Raw genomic sequence first — 16724 nt, 5'->3', positions numbered from 1 at the left:
AGTTCTTGTAATCAGCCGAGGAATACGCCTGAATTTTTCCGGAGCGTTTTGAGCAAAATTTTGAATTTTTCAAAAATTGTTCATATGCAAAATCCAAAATTTGGCTCAAAACGCTTCGAAAAAATTCAGGCGTATTCCTTGGCTGATTACAAGAATTTTTTTTCTTGCTGATTTTTCCGAAAAGCGCATCGTTTATTGTAAAAAAGTTCATGAATGTTTTCACAAAAATTTTGCCATTAAGACGCAATTTTGAAAATACTAAAACGAAAAATCGATCTTTTTACCATGGATTCTTAAATTTTAGACATTTATTCCACCGTTTAGTGAGATTTTAGATTAATTACAGACTCGAAAAGCTTTGGAAAATTGTTCACAAAAAAAAAAATAGGCACGAAAAATCACGTTTTTTTTGTTTAAACTGCATTTTGGGATAATAAGAAAATTTTTTGAGGAATTTCATTGGCACCGCCGGAAAGAGGAGATCTTAAGCAATAAAAATATAAGTGTCTCAATTTTTTCTAGTGTCGAATAGTCTTAGTTATTGGCCGTTGAAAAGCAGTGTACGGTAGTTTTGTTTTCGGAGTGGAAAAATAACTAATTTTAATGTAAAAAATGTAATTCTAGTATTTATGGAGTGAAATGGGACAATTCAATTCTTAGGTTGGGCCTTGGTACCAACACCTTTAAATCTGACGATTTTTGTTTGAAAATACCAATTTTAGGCGAATGAAACCAACATAACCTGAAGTTGTTGAAAAATGGTAAATTATACTCTTTGAAATGCAATGATTTTGTATTAAAAATATAAATAAATAAACGAAAACCACTAATGTGACATAACAATTTACGGTGTAAAATGTTAAAAGTAACCGAAAATTGTTAGAAAATCATTAACATTTAAACAAATATAATTGAAAAATGGTTAATCTTTGAAATCTAATATTTTTTTATTAAAAGTACCCGTTTCTGGTGTAAAATGCTAACATAACCTAGTTAAAAAGTGAGAATGTAAATGATGATTTTCGCTTAAAAATGCTAATTTCCGGTAAAAAAAAACCTAAACATTTTTTTGAATGATAAGTCTTCTTTGAACGTTTCTCATTTTATAAATGCTTTAAAAAAATACTAATTTCCAACGAAAGCCACTAATTTAAAACATGTGTTATACTTTCAATAATTTATTGAACAATTTGAAAGTTTCAATTTGAACGCGTAAGAATACTTAAAAATCACAAATTTTTCAAAATTTCCATAAGGTTTTCTAAGACTTTTCTTAGATTTGATTAAAAACCATTTGAATTTCAGATATAAAACTTCAAGTAATGAAAAGTCAATCAGGTTTTCAACAACAATGCCTGCAGAATTTTCGAGGCATGAAAACTTGTTTCAGACAAAAAATAAAGTATAAATAAACTTTCATAAGAAAAAAAGTATCTCAAAATGGTGCTTGAATTTTTTGTTCAAATCTTCGACAATTTGCGTTTTTTTTTTCTTTTGATCGTGAATAAATAAATCTGGTTATGTTCCAAGCGACAAGAAGCAGTTTATTTAAAATTGTCAAACGTTTTAATAACTGTATTTACTTTAAAATTATTAGAAAAATTTATAAATAATTACTTTTTTAGTTAAGATTTCCTTTCGAATAAAAAACTTCACGCTTCAAAGGATGGTAAATAGTTGGTTGTGAATTACGTTTATGTTTGTGCTTTATACTTTATACTTTATAGTTTATAGTATACACTATACAGAAAGAGAAGAAAATCATCCCTAAACCTATAAATAGTCGCTTAAGCCCTAAATCAAGGCTTTCAAAATTAAATCCATTTGAGGTTAAAATTATAATTTCAAATTAAATGCGTAATTATTTTACATAATTTGCAATACGGAAGATTTATTTAAAATTCTTTTATAAGCATGAGTTCATTTTTAAAATTGTTGAGTGAAGCAAAGTACTTCCGTATGACTACGTACAATATGAAACCAGTTTTACAACCATGCTAATTTTTAAAAACAAATATAATAATATATTCATAATGGAAAATATTAATCCTGCAAACTTCGCCTGCTACTTAAGAAAGAAATAGATTTTTCTTTCATTCTAAAAGATTAAAGAAACAATATTATGAATTTGAATATTATTATAATTTAGGTATGTAAGTAATTACATGAGCCAATCAATCCATTAGAGAAATTGCATTTTATAAAGGACTTCTTAAAACATTCGAGAATCTTATCCATTTACTCTGGCTGGATTATGAAATATTCGGAGAAAAGCGAAGGGAGGTAAAAAATACCAGATCGTTTTTTAATGGAGCGAAGAACTTAATCGAAGATTAATGCAAGCTACTATGAATGCTATTTTCATTCAGTGCCTACACTCTACAGCTACGTATTTTTCCACAAGAAACGCGGAAAATGCTCACCGAGGAAGCTACGATCACAAAAGGCACGTGAAATATTTCCTAAAGCCCCAGGCACTCTTGCATAGTTCTGTGCTAACTCACAGGTGAAAAGTCTTCATTTCTCTTTTTCCCTTCTTTCTACCCCTAAGCCTTCCATACATTCCAAGCAATTTACTTTTATGTAAAATATTATAAATATATAATCTCTGGTCTTTTCAAAAGTGATATTTTCCAATCAATTTTGATCTTTCGCCAATTTCTTCAACAAATTCGGCAAACAAATTCTAAACAAAAAATTCAGGCTATTTTTCAATCAAAAATTACATTAATATTAGTTGACTTTTAACTTTTATAATAATTATTATTCGATACTAATTACTTTATTGTATACATTCTGGGAAAAATCTAACATTTTAAAACTCCATGGTAAATTAATAACGTAATTAAAATGATTGTAAAAGCGATTTTAGACTTCACAGTCCAAAATGCTCTCAAAATAGGAGAAACAAGGTGCTTATATTAATATAATTATATAATTAATAATACTAATGGCTAATAATTGATAATATAATTAATTAATATCATTTTTTTAAATTTATTTTCAACCAAACAGTTGGATTTACAATCTAATAGTTAAATTTACAAGCCAAAAGATGAATCTTTTAAAATTGAGCTGAATTTTCAATCAAGAAAAATTAACTTTAAACCGAAAAGATTATTTTTATATCAAAAGACAAATTTTCAATCCAAAAGGATGAATTTTCTACCAAAAAAACTAATTTTAAAAAAAAGAATTAAATTTTCCACCAAATAGTAGAGTTTTCAACCAAAAGAGATGAATTCTGGGCCAAAATGTAATAGTAGCTTTTCCAATTGAAAAAAATTAACTTTCAATCGTGAATGATGCATTCTCAGTAGAAAAAATTAATTTATACGCAAAGATAAATTTTTAATCAAAAACACGGATTTTTATTTGAAAAAAGGGAATGTTCATAATAAAATGTTTGAATTTTCAACCAAAAAATATGAATTTCCAACAAAAGAGTTGAGTTTTCGAACTAAGAAGTCGAATCCTTGAGAAAACATTTGACTTTTAAACCCTAAATATCAATTTTCAAACAAACTGATGAATTTACAATCCAATTTACAATTTACAATCAAAAAATTTACAATTTACAATCAATTTTTACAAAAAAAGTTTAATTTTTAAGTCAAAAAGACGAATCTTTTAGCATATGTACAGCTGAATTTTCAATCCAAAAGAATTAAAATGTATTCGGAACTCAAAATATAATAGAAGACATATGAAATAAAGAGAATGAAGTATAAACAAAAAAAGATGAATTTAATTAAATAGTTGAATTTTCAAGCAAATAGTAGAATTTTTAATCAAAAGAGATTCAACTAATAAGAATGAACTTTTAACCATAAAAGATCAGTTTTCAAGCAAAAAAGATAACTTTTCCACCAAAAGATGAGTTTGTCAATCCAAAAGGATGAATTTTTCATAAAAAAGACGCTTGTTCAACAAAACGATAACATTCTTTACAGAAGAGATAATTTTTTAACAAAATAGTAGACATTTCGAGAAAATAGTAGAGTTTTTAATCAAAATATGTGAATTATGAAATGAAATATGAACATATATTTAGATTTTCGATAGTTACATTTTTTTCGAAGAGCGAGAAGATACTTATTGCAATAGTAAAAACAAATCTGAAAAATTCCCGCTTTTCAAAAGGATTCTCGGCTTTTCCCGGTGTTAAAAATTACCGGGTTTCCTGCGCAGTGGTCACTCTGCATAATCGAGGATTGTCATACAAAAAGTTATTATTAAAAAAAAAAAAAAAAAAAAATCAAGTGAAAAGTTGAATCAAAAGTTACTTCTCAAATGTGTTATAAAAAAGAAAAACTTTTATTTATATAGTTTAATTTCAAACAACAAAATATAGACTTGTTGATATTTCAAAATGATCGAAAGATATATTAAGATATTTTTTATGGGAAAGCAATGGCCTTCAAAGCTTTTCCGGCGGATATGTATTGAGCATTGAGGCATTAGATTGGCTCACATGTCACTGAATTGTTTGAATCGCATTGCTGAAGGTATTGCAATGCATCATAGCATTCCGATGACGCTTTTGGTCATGTCTCTGTTGCGAATAGCAGATGCAGGATTCTGTGCCTGTCCAATTTTACTAAATATTATGTACACAATTTCAGAATAATTCTCATACCAGGTTCAATTTACTCAGAATCGTATTATACATACTGATTATAATAATACCTAATATTGTAATACGTATAACTAGGATGTAGAAGAATTCATATTCAGAATCGCTTTGTATAATTACTCATAGTAAATTAATTCCAGGTGTCTTTAATCCTTTTGACGATCAATCATCTCAAAATTTAAACTGCGAGAAAAGGTATTGAAAGTAATAAATTTCAAGTTATTGAATTGAAATTAATACAAATTTGAGGTGAGACAATTTGTAACATAAAATGAAAATTTCGAATAACTGAATCCTTTGAAATTGACCTAGGATAAAAAAATCGTTTTATTCTCTTACACGCTTTAAAAATGCTTAAGAAGCTTTTCATTTGTTGTTTGAAATCTAAAAAAATTTCATTTTAATTTAAATAATTTGAAATCGTTTAAAGTTTTAAATTATTTTTCATTATTTTCAAAACTGCTAAATACCATTTAAAATAAATACAAGTTTTCCTAATTTTTTTTAATCCTGTAAAATTAGAAGTGTAAACTGTTTACTAATTTATCATACAAGATACCTCTTTAACTTATTTTGCTTTAATTAAATTAATGTTTCCTATCATTTTTACCTAATAATGCACGTATTAGTTATATAGTTTCGGTTTTTGGCATGCCAATAACTGGGCTAAGGTGCCAAGAATCGCTCTTACCCTATTATTCAATTATTTACCATTAAAATATTTTCTTTTATTCAGAAATAAATTTGATCATGAAATAAAATTACTTATTTTGACATTTTTATTAACCTAATTGATGATACAGAACATTTTTAAAAATACCTAAAATTCTAATTTTTAAATTTGGAATTTGAAAGCGACAAAGAATGAAAAGCTTTCTAATTCGGTTAAATCAAAATACTCATATAAAAAATGTAAACTGAAAAATTAAAAAGTTTTCAAAATGATTAAAGCTTTACGATTTGAACATGTCTAAATATTAAATCCATAACTTTTAAGGCAATCTTTACAAATTTGTAAACTTTAAAATTGAAAAGAAAATTAGTTTTTAAAGGTCTGAAAATCAAAGTCCGGTCATAGGAATGTACTTGAAGTTACGAACGTTCATATGAACGAAATTAAAGATTTTTTTCCCGAATTATAGAGGGAGTGAGAAAGTTCCACAGAAACCCTAAAAACCAACCCCACTATACCCACACGTAAAAGGTTAAAAATGACAAGTTTGATTTTCGATATTTAAAAATACAAAAACATCAAAAATTATATTTTTTTATCTCACTAATTATAGAGTGGGTAAGAATGTTCAGCAAGACTCCTAAAAACCACCCTTAATATATCCACACCTAAAATGTTAAAAATGAGAAGTTTGATTGTCGATATTTGAAAATATAAAAACGTTAAAAATTCTCTTTTGTATCTCATTAATTATAGAGCGGATGAGAAAGTTCGGCAAGACTCTTAAAAACTATCCATAATATATCCACACCTAAAATGTTAAAAATTACAAGTTTGATTGTCGATATTTGAAAATATAAAAACATCAAAAATTCTCTTTTTCTATCTCACTAATTATAGAGCGGATGAGAAAGTTTGACAAGAACTAAAAAAAGAGAAATTTTGACCTTTTTGTATTTGCAAATATCGACAATCAAACTTGTCGATTTTAACATTGTAGGTGAGGACACATTAAGGGTGGTTTTTAGGAGTCTTGCCAAACTTTCTCACCTACTCTATAATTAGTGAGATAGAAATAGAGATTTTTTGACGTTTTTATATTTTCAAACATCAACAATCAAACTGGTCGTTTTTAACATTTTAGGTGCGGATATATTAAGGGTGGTTTTTAGAAGTCTTGTAGAACTTTCTGACCAACTCTATAAGTATTGTGGTAAAAAAAAGGAATTTTTGACATTCTTGTATTTCCAAATATCGATGATCAAACTTTTCAATTTTACCATTTTAGGTGAGGACATATTAAGGGTGGTTTTTAGGGGTCTTGCCGAACTTTCTCAACCACTCTATAACTATTGAGATAAAAAAGAGAATTTTTGACATTTTTGTATTTCCAAATATCGACAATCAAACTTGCATCAGGCAGGTCTAAATAATGGGTGATGTGTAAGGGTAGGCAAGCCCTTAAAGAATTTTTATTCGACAATTCTTTCCAAAATAATTTTTTTTGCCGTTCTAATTGATTTAAGCAACAAAAAATTGAAAAATAATTTTTTTTAAATCTCGTTCAACTAAACGTTCGCAATTCAAGTACATGTCATAGGACCCTTTTAAATTGAAAATATTAAAAAACTTAATTGAAGCTTTAAAAATTAAAGCCCCTGAAGCCTTACATAATTAATCCTGTATAAACAAGGTCTGTAATAATTAATAATTTATATAAATATAAAAAGTATAGTATCGAATACACGAGCTTTCTATACCAATAGTGTTGTTAATTCTGATAAATGCAGACACTTTTAGCCCCTCCAACAATCTCACTTAGTTCAAAATTGCCCCAGGTACTTAAGCGATTGCAGTAAGTATGTTATCATTGAATTATAATAGTTCCCGGAGCAACGAGTCGCGTGTAACGAGACTCACGAGCGAAAGTACTATTTATTTCAAGACCTGACTTTACCATTAAAAAAAGTACACTCCCTTTTTATTCGGTAAGCTGATTCTTAGACAAAAAAGAAAAGAAAAAAAAATGGTACATCATTTTTTCTTCCATTCTAGGATTACAATTAGCAAATCATTGGCCTTTAATTGCACCGTTAGTCGCCTCGTTGACTATCCTAAAATCTAAAATGCAGTACGATGTACTATAATTACCTGCCGAAAGGAATAGTGGAACTTCCCTCATAAAGCGAGGCATTCATCAATTTTTAATCAGGTTTAATTAGGTCACAAGCCCGAAGTCGAGGGAGATCGAAATTTATAATTTAACTCCCTTTGCCAATCTGAATTATAGAAAAGTCAATTTAAAACTGAAGAAAAGAACGTTATGCAAAAATACGATAAATCTAGAATTAAATTAAATTTTGTAATAATTGAGGAGTAGGTTATAGATTGGCAGCTCTTTTTAATCCAATTCTGCTTAATAATCCAAAGCCTTTTAGATCTGAAAAAATGTGATGCGGTTGAATTTGGATGATTTTAAATTCGAATTGAATTTGAATACAACAGTATAATAAAGATTTAAAAATAAATATTTTTGGCGGTGACATTTGATTAGATGTTTCGACTAATTTCTGTTGAAATTTGAGGTAAATGCAACTTGATAATAATTATAGTCTCTCACCTATAATATTATCACGTTCAATTATTCCGTCTCGTCAAGCAAATAATCGTATCTCACTCGAGAAAAGACTTATTACACTAGATCGTTATACATATTCGCGATTTTTACTCTCCATCGCAGAAAAGTTCTTAATCAAATCTCCGTTATTTTTTAATCATAATATCAAGTCTTAATCATTTACCAGAAAACATTCAATATGCATCATAAATTTCAAATGAACTTTAAATATGAAATAATTCCGAGATTCAACCTAGTCTCTAGTTAATAGTTTCCTAATTATATAGCAACATTGTGAAAAATAAATATGAAAAATTATAGTTTCAAAACTTTTAACATTTAATTTCAAAGGTTTGCTTTACAAAATTAAATTAAATTTTGAAGGAAAATTTAAATGGCATTAAATGTTTACGGAGGTAGGAAAAGTAATTTAAATAATTTGAAATTGAAGTAATTTCATTCTGAGGGAAAATATTGTGTTATTTCTTGTTTACTTGACGAATGTAATATGTTAAAGCAGCGCCTTTAACTCCACGCGTCCATTTGTCGGCCCTAGGTTTATCAAAGCAATTTCCTGCCAAGTGATTTCGCGATAGTGCAATGAATGAGTCAAGTGCTTAGACCCTAATATAGTCACATCACGACATTATTACGATTCCTCTGGCGAAAGCAATTGGAATTTGCTGCTGACGAAAGTGCAAGTTGTAATAAGTTACAGAAATCATCTTTGGAAAACTTCAGGTTTTATAATATAAAATAAGTTATTAAAACACTGGTCTTCCGAAAAATGCAGTTGTCAAAGCTTTTATAAATACAAACCGTTCATTTTTTACAATTCAGAGTTTACTTTCCAAATGAAAAGCATTTAGAACTGAAAAATAAGATACTTTCAAGCTAAACAATTTCTTGGAGATTAAAGAGCACCTAGAATTTGCAATAATTAAAAAAAGTTAAATATTTGAAAATGGACAAGGAAAGATTATAAAAGTTTAAAACGATAAATTCTAAATTGTACTTCTCCACGGCACTTACGGTTTAATATAAAAAAACCTGGTCAACGTCCGGTCAACAAACACTTTTCTCATTCCGTTATTGTTTTATTAACAAAATTGTAAACTAAAGTAGACTTTAACACATACGTTTGCTATAATTAAAGAGGAAGAACAATATTTTAATGATTTGTTAATATTTGACAAAACCCATTTCAAAGCAAGTCGCAGAATTTTACGGTGGAGGAATATGTTGTTTTTTAAAGCAATTATAGACGAAACGTATGTAGGTTAGGTACGACTATCTTCTTTCCAGGGTAGTCACAAAATTTAATTTTCAAAATTCCCTGACTTTTCAAAGATCAATTTCTATTTTTTCCCCCCTGACACTTTAGTTGTAAAGGCCAAAATTCCAATTTTAACACGTAGACCGGAATATCCGCTTTACAGGCGGATATAGTTTACACATAATATAATAATAATTATAATGTAGTAATATAATTTACACATGCAAATTGACGCGTAAATGATGTTCCGTTATATGTTCTAATATAACATTAATAATACATAGAACCATTACAAATGGAATAAACCAATTGTTTTATTAATTATTTCTGTAAAATGATTTGATGAAACAAATCAATCCTTTCTTCGACCGTTGATATTTATTGATTTCTAATCGTAGATTTTAAAATTATTTATGTCTTACCGTCCAATCGTAAATGGAAAAAATAAATATGAGTCAAAAAAACTTGTTCTTCGAAACTCAGATATTTATTTGATAGAAAAATTCCTTTTGAAACTTCCTAACGTTTCGGTACACATGCGTACCTTTTTCAAAGGTTCTTAACCTAAATAATTATATTAAAGATTAGTAATTATAATCTGAACAAATATGATAAGTAATTACGTAGATTTAAATACATTGTTACCTGAGTTGATGATAATTTAAAATAGTCAAACAGATCAATTTTCAAAATCTGTTTGACTATTTTAAATTATCATCAACTCAGGTAACAATGTATTTAAATCTACGTAATTATCCATCATATTTGTTCAGACTATAATTACTAATCTTTAATATAATTACTTAGGTTAAGAACCTTTGAAAAAGGTACGCATGTGTACCGAAACGTTAGGAAGTTTCAAAAGGAGTTTTTCTATTAAATAAATATCTGAGTTTCGAAGAACAAGTTTTTTTGACTCATATTTATTTTTTCGATTTACGATTGGACCGTAAGACATAAATAATTTAAAAATCTACGATTAGAAATCAATTAATTATTTTTGACAGCCATTCTCTGATTAACAAAATTCCGTGCATTTTTCCACATTCCCATGACCAGCGAACACCGTTTTTCGAAATCTGCCGGAAAGTTGTCAAATAATCCAAAATTAGCAAAATCGCGACACATCATTTGTTCGAAAATATGAAAACTCCACACTTTCGCAAAAAGAAATCATACATGCATTTTTCGCCATATTTTGAAATTATCCTTTGATAAAGAGAGAAATCCTGCGAGTTTTCTGCAGGCTAAACTATTTTTGATGAAAGGATCTTTTTTTTTGTAAGAATTCAATTTAAAAATTTGTCTCTTAAACGATAAATGCACGATATCCTAAATAAGGAACAAATATTCCGTTGTTTCTGAGAAAAAAAGGAAAATATAGATTTTATGGAAAAGAATTCTCTTGTCCCGGAAATGTTTTAGTCCGCATAATACTCACAAGATTGTGTTCCTTATGAAAAACATAAAAAATTGGCAAATAATTTATGTTTTTTTTTGTGTGTGTGAAATTATTCCTGATGTAGAATGAAACCGGCCATTCCTTTATTGAATAAATTTTTTAGCAAATGCTAATGTTTTTATGAAAAATGTTTAAGAATTTCCGGGTTCCGACCAATTCTCAATTTTTCACTGTCCAGGGTGGTATTTTACCTAAGGAAAAAAATAACAGGTCATTTCTCGGTTTAAAATTAATAATTGCCCAGTTCTTATTTGAAGATGAAAATTAAAAACATTCACTCAGAAATTAAAAAAAAAGTTTAATGGCATAATTCAAATTGTAACGTTCAAAGTTTTTATTTAGCACTTAGAAAATATTGCTAAATTGTTCTTTTTCTTGATTAAGAAACTTCTAAGTCCTTGTGTGGGAACACTACAATTTTAAACTTTGACATCTGCGCATTGTTTAATTCTTAAAAGATTCAGAATTGTCTAGTAAAACCAATTATTGTTCAATGATAATACTCGAAAAAGCGTTCATCAATTTACATTTAGTTTTGAGCAAAGTAAAACGTTTGTTTTTTTATCAAACCATTCAAATTTCACACGCTTCTAATTTTGAAGAGTTTAAGTTTTCAGAACTGCATTTTAATATCCTTCAAATTGAAAATGAACGATTCAAAATAAATACCTGAAATGGAAATTTTTTAAATTAATGATGAATGATATAATATTGAAAAAGTTGTAAAGTTGACGAACTAAAGTAATTAAACCTAACTTTAAAAGTCGCAATTTGAATTTATCCTAATAAAAAAGTAAACAAAATTCGAGCATGCTTTAAACAACCTGTTAGTGCTTGACAGCTGTCAAATTTCCGCATTCTGACATTCACAACACTTGAGTCTGTGACAATTTTCTTCTTTTAAAATCACTCGAAAAACAGTTTCAGAATTCGTTGTCATTTTTTTTTCGTATTATGACGTTTAAACATTTCAACAAAGAATACGGCTACCATTTCTGCAAACAAAGCACTTTTCTTTGTTGACTCACAAATTCTCAATTCCCAACCCCAAACTATTAAATATTATCTTTCTGACAATTTTTAGACACAATAAAAAATTACTTAATTGCCTCATAATTGATCAGAATATAAAATTAGTTTTTTAACTTCTCTAGTCTAAATTTAAGTACCTGAACAAAAACCTGGACTTGACATTATCAAAGTAACTTTAGTTGTAACGTCATTGACCTTGGAAATATAAACCACCCTTATTTTTCGGATTTGGTCCAGGGAGTTGCGAAATCGAACCCGAAGTGGCTGTCACACAATTCAAATGGAGGGTGTTTTTTACGACCTTATCACCCGCATGCCTGCAGCGTTCCGAAGGCGTCATCTTAAATTTCTCAGAGACCATACAAAACCGATGTGACCAAGGAAAGTAAAATTCACCCCCGCTCATAGAGCACGCACTCACGCACTTATACGCACTCAGAACAGGGAGAAAAACGAGCTCCACACCTACACCACCTTGTGACACGGTGTGTCCTGTGTATCGATCGCGTACATACGAGACTCCAAGCGCCACCGCGACTTTTCTCGTGGGAGAGGCACAGTCTTGTTGTTTCATAAAAAGCCGGAAAATTCAACGAAGAAAAAATGATAGAAAAAATCTCATGAAAATTCGGTACCAAGAATCAGAAAGATTCACGAGGACTCTTGATGAGGATTCTTGATCGTCCATTGCAGAAGGCACTGTCTAATTCAACTCACCCCGGTTGTCTGAATTGACATTTGCAACGCCAAAAGGCGGTGGATGTACTTTTCACGCAGTTGGATTTTTTTGAAAATACTGTTGAAAAAGCTGCATTTTCTTACCTTGATTTTTCACTGAGAAATCCAAACACTTTTCAACGAAAACACAACAAACACTCTTCACGCGACGGCGACCCGAGCCTGACTGATGGGTAGTAGGAATGGGGAGGGGGTAGTTAGTCTCGACGAATCAGAAAATAGAGAACTGCAGCGCCATTCTGGATGATTTCTGTTTTTCAGATTTTGCGCGTTAGAAATTTACGAGTGAAGTTCTTCTTATGGTTCTTATAATATTATTGGAGAAGCAAAACTACCAGGAAATCCAAGGATATTCTTTTTCCAGTCATTTGGGATTTCGATGGTGCGAACACGGTTAGAAAGTAAAACGCAATAAAAATATCATTATCGGCGGAATTTGAATGGGTCGGTATGGTAGGAAGCTGATAAGACAATGGATTGGTGATCGATAATGGAACGATTAAACATTTTTTGTCGATTTTAAATTTTGGCGCCAAAATTCTGTTGGTGAAGTGGGATTTAGGACATTTTGATTTTGTAATTGTTTTAACAAATAATCTTTTATAAACAAATTAAAACAAAAGCAGACTAGAATTTTATATTGATTTATTTATTTGTCAATAAAAAAGTTACTGGAGCAACCCGGCCGCAGTTAAGAGCATGTGATACTTAGAAAATTGTCGATTTTGCCAGTTTTAGGTTCCCCCAGCTTTTTTCCTAGAATAATAAATATTTTGTCTTAAAAATTTGGGAAATGATAGCGAACATGCTTAACGGACGTCCCTGCACACTTTTTTGTGTTTTTTTATCAAAAAATTTTTGATATTGCTAACAACGTGCGTGTATATTTCGAGGTTATGTTTGTTACAATGCACCCGAGCGTTACTTCCAAACTACATAATATTTTTGGATGAAAACTTTGGACTTACAAATAATCATAGTAACTAATCTCCTGGAACTGACCTTGTTTGCAGGTAATCAAAAAAGTTTATTTCATAAATAATTTCCAGATTATCGTAAAGGCAGAGATGAAAATCGAAGTAACCTCAAAATAATGCATATATGCATAAAATTTTTATTTATGATAAATAAATTTTCGTTGTTATTATCCCTCAAAAAAGAGTCCTGGGACGTCCATTATGATATTTTATAGCTCTCCGAAATCAGTTTTTAAACATTTTTATTATTGTGGAAAAAAGCCGGGGAAACTTAAGTATCACATGCCCTTAAACTAAACAAAATAGTTGCATTTTCAATCAAATAATTTAATTTTTTTGGAAAACAGTGGAATTTTCAAATAAAAAAAATTATTTTTAATCTAAAAGAAAAAAAATTTCTTTCCAAATACTCGATGTTCAACAACAAAAAAGTAACTTTTTAACAAAATAGTAGAATTTTCAACACACTAGTTCAACTTTCAACCAAACAGTAGAATTTTTAACCAAAAGAGATCAATTCTTTACAAAAAATATTAAAGTAGCATTCTCAACCAAATAATTTAACCATAAAAAAGATATTTTAAAAAAGATTTTAATCCAATAGGACACATTTTATGTCTAAATAGACGAATGTTCAACACAACAATTAAATTTTCGATCAAATAAGATCACTTTTTAACAAAATACTTAAATTTTAAAAAAGTGCAATGAACAAAATAGTTGACTTTAACCAAATACTCAAATTTTCTATCTACAAAGATTAACTTTCAAATAAATAGTCGAATTTTGAACCAAAAACGACGAATTTTTAACAAAATTGTTGAAGTTTCAACCAAATGATAAAATTTCTAACTCAGAATATAATTATAAGAAGAAATCAACTACACAAAAAAAAAAAAGAAAAAGACCTATGTGGCCGCAAAACTTAATTTTCAAAATTCCCTAATTTTTCCATGTCAAATTTTTTATTTTACCTGACCAATGTGCAAAGAACAGAATTTTATTCTCGAAACACTTTTAACTTATATTATGAATGGAAGAAAATTTGAAATTAAAATTAAAAAAGTTGTTTTCCTTGACAGTTATTTAAAGTACCTTTTATAGAAATTGCCTAAATTTGATTAGATTTTTGTCAAGATCCCTAAATCATGAAATTCCCTAATTGTCAGGTTTTTGTACGACTTACGACTACCCTGCTTATCTTTATAAAGTAAAATGGGAATATATATTTTTTTCAAATAAGTAATAAAAACTGAACTACAAATTAAAATACTCAAATTGGAATGCTTGCGAATTTCATTTTTATTTAATTTAAGCTTTGGAAATATTTTTCAAAAATCGAACGCTTAATAATTTACACGCATAAAATTGTAGCTTTTAACACTTTCGGGTTAAACCATTTTAAATTAAACATTATGAACTATTTAATTTTAAAATTTTATTCTCTAAATCAACATACATTCATAAAAATGTTAAAAGTAAAACATGTCCCTCTTCCAATTCATTAAAGAATGAAAAATAAAAGATTCCCCCTTTTCATCTGAGTGTTAAAATTCCAAATTTGCCCCCCCCCCCCTCCCTGTTCTCTCAATCAAAAGGCTAAAAAACAAAAACTAGCCTCTTTCAATTCAGAAGAACATTTATAAAACAAAATTTCCCCCCTTCCAACTCAATAAGGAGCTTCTAAACTAAAGAAGTCCCTTTTTCAATTTGAAAAATGTTGAAAACCAAAGTTTTCTTCCTTCCAGCTCGAAAAAATTCTTAAGAACAGAAAAATTTCCCGCTTCGAAATCAGAAAAAAATTTTAATAAAATTCTCTCCCAACCAACTCAATACAAAATCTTATAAATAAAAAAATCCCCTCTTCCAATTAAAAAAAAATTAAACCAAAATTTCCTCCCTTCCAACTCAATAAAAATGTTAAAAATAAAAAAATATCTGTTTCTAATTCATAAAATATTTAAAACCAAAATTTCCTCCTTTCCAATTCCATAAAAATCTTTAAAATGTAAAATTTCCCTCTACTAATTTAACAAAAATAATTGAAAACTAAAATTGCCTCATTTAAAACTGAATAAAAATGTTTAAAACATGTTAGCACTCTTGAAATTGTAATGATTCGAGGCTTTCTATTACCAACAATTCAGTTTTAAGTTGGGTAGTTTTGAATATTTCATTTACAACTGCTCATTTTCAATAAACAGTGAAATATTGTTAATTATTAGAAAATTGTTATTTTTTTAAATAAAAAAATAAATGAAATTCATTTATATTTACAGTTGATCAAATTAAAACGATCTTTATCCAAAATTATCGAATTAAAACTCTTTTAATTTTGAATAGTTCAAGTCGTCAAAACAGCATTTAACATTATTTATAAATTGAAAATATAGCCTTAAAATTACAAGCAACAATTTAAAAATTGTGAAGTAAAAGATTTTAAAATTACACAATGTAAACTGAATGATGTCATAAATTAAAAAAAACTAGCAAAATATCAAATCAATAAATACCGATTTTTCGGTGTAGCAAATACATTTTTCTGAGAAAAAACAATGAAAGTACGTGAAAAATAAAATAAGGTAAAAAGTAACTAATACTTTGGATAAAAATAAAATCAGCGTCATTTTTAATTCTTAATTGATAATAAATTACTTCTGTCTTCAGAGCTAAAACGAGAAGATTTGAAACACAAGTCATATCTTAAGCTCACAAATGCAGAAAAAAATCGGATTTTAAAGAATAAGAAAAAAAATCAGAATTTACTGAAATGAAAAAGGTTCTTTATTGCAAAAGGGGGATTTCTTCTTTTTGAATAAAGGCGATACCAAAATTTTCATGAAGTTGAAAATAAAAAAATTCGCATTTCATAATACGTTCAATTTAATTCAATTGTTAAAAATGTTCCCAAATAAGGACGATTGAAAAATTTTTGAAAATTAAAATTCCAAAATAATAAAATTCACGAACAGTTTATAATATTACCAAGTAATAAAATTCCTGAAAGAAAATTATTGTTTGAATTTAAAATAAGAATAATTAAAAATAAATTCTTTCAGATTTTTTTCCAGTTATTATTTTTAATTTAAGCAATAATTTTAGAAACGTAAAAAATTTACTATTGCATTTTCAATAAATAAATATTTATAAACAAATTTTAATTCTTTCAATTCGGGAATTTTCTAATTTTAATATTTTATGATAGGCAATTTTCTGTCAGGAATTTTATTATTCGGTAATTTTGAAATTCATTAATATTATAAGTTGTCGGTAATTTAATTATTAGGATATTTCCAATTCGGTAATAATATAT

The 16724-nt window shown here is 28.2% G+C and overlaps 1 protein-coding gene across 2 annotated transcripts in view; it reads right to left on the bottom strand.

The window, feature by feature from the left end:
- The window catches only part of LOC117177441 (protein tweety), an 81033-nt gene extending 68445 nt beyond the window's left edge, over positions 1-12588 (bottom strand). For both annotated transcript variants that reach the window (XM_033368126.1, XM_033368125.1), the window contains exon 1: positions 12519-12588. The gene's annotated coding sequence lies outside the window, so the exon portion shown is untranslated. The remainder of the gene's footprint in view (positions 1-12518) is intronic.
- Between the last annotated feature and the right edge of the window lie 4136 nt (positions 12589-16724).

Source organism: Belonocnema kinseyi, chromosome 7 (assembly GCF_010883055.1).
Source record: "Belonocnema kinseyi isolate 2016_QV_RU_SX_M_011 chromosome 7, B_treatae_v1, whole genome shotgun sequence".
NCBI lineage: Eukaryota > Metazoa > Arthropoda > Insecta > Hymenoptera > Cynipidae > Belonocnema > Belonocnema kinseyi.
This window is presented reverse-complemented; position numbering and strand designations above follow the sequence as displayed.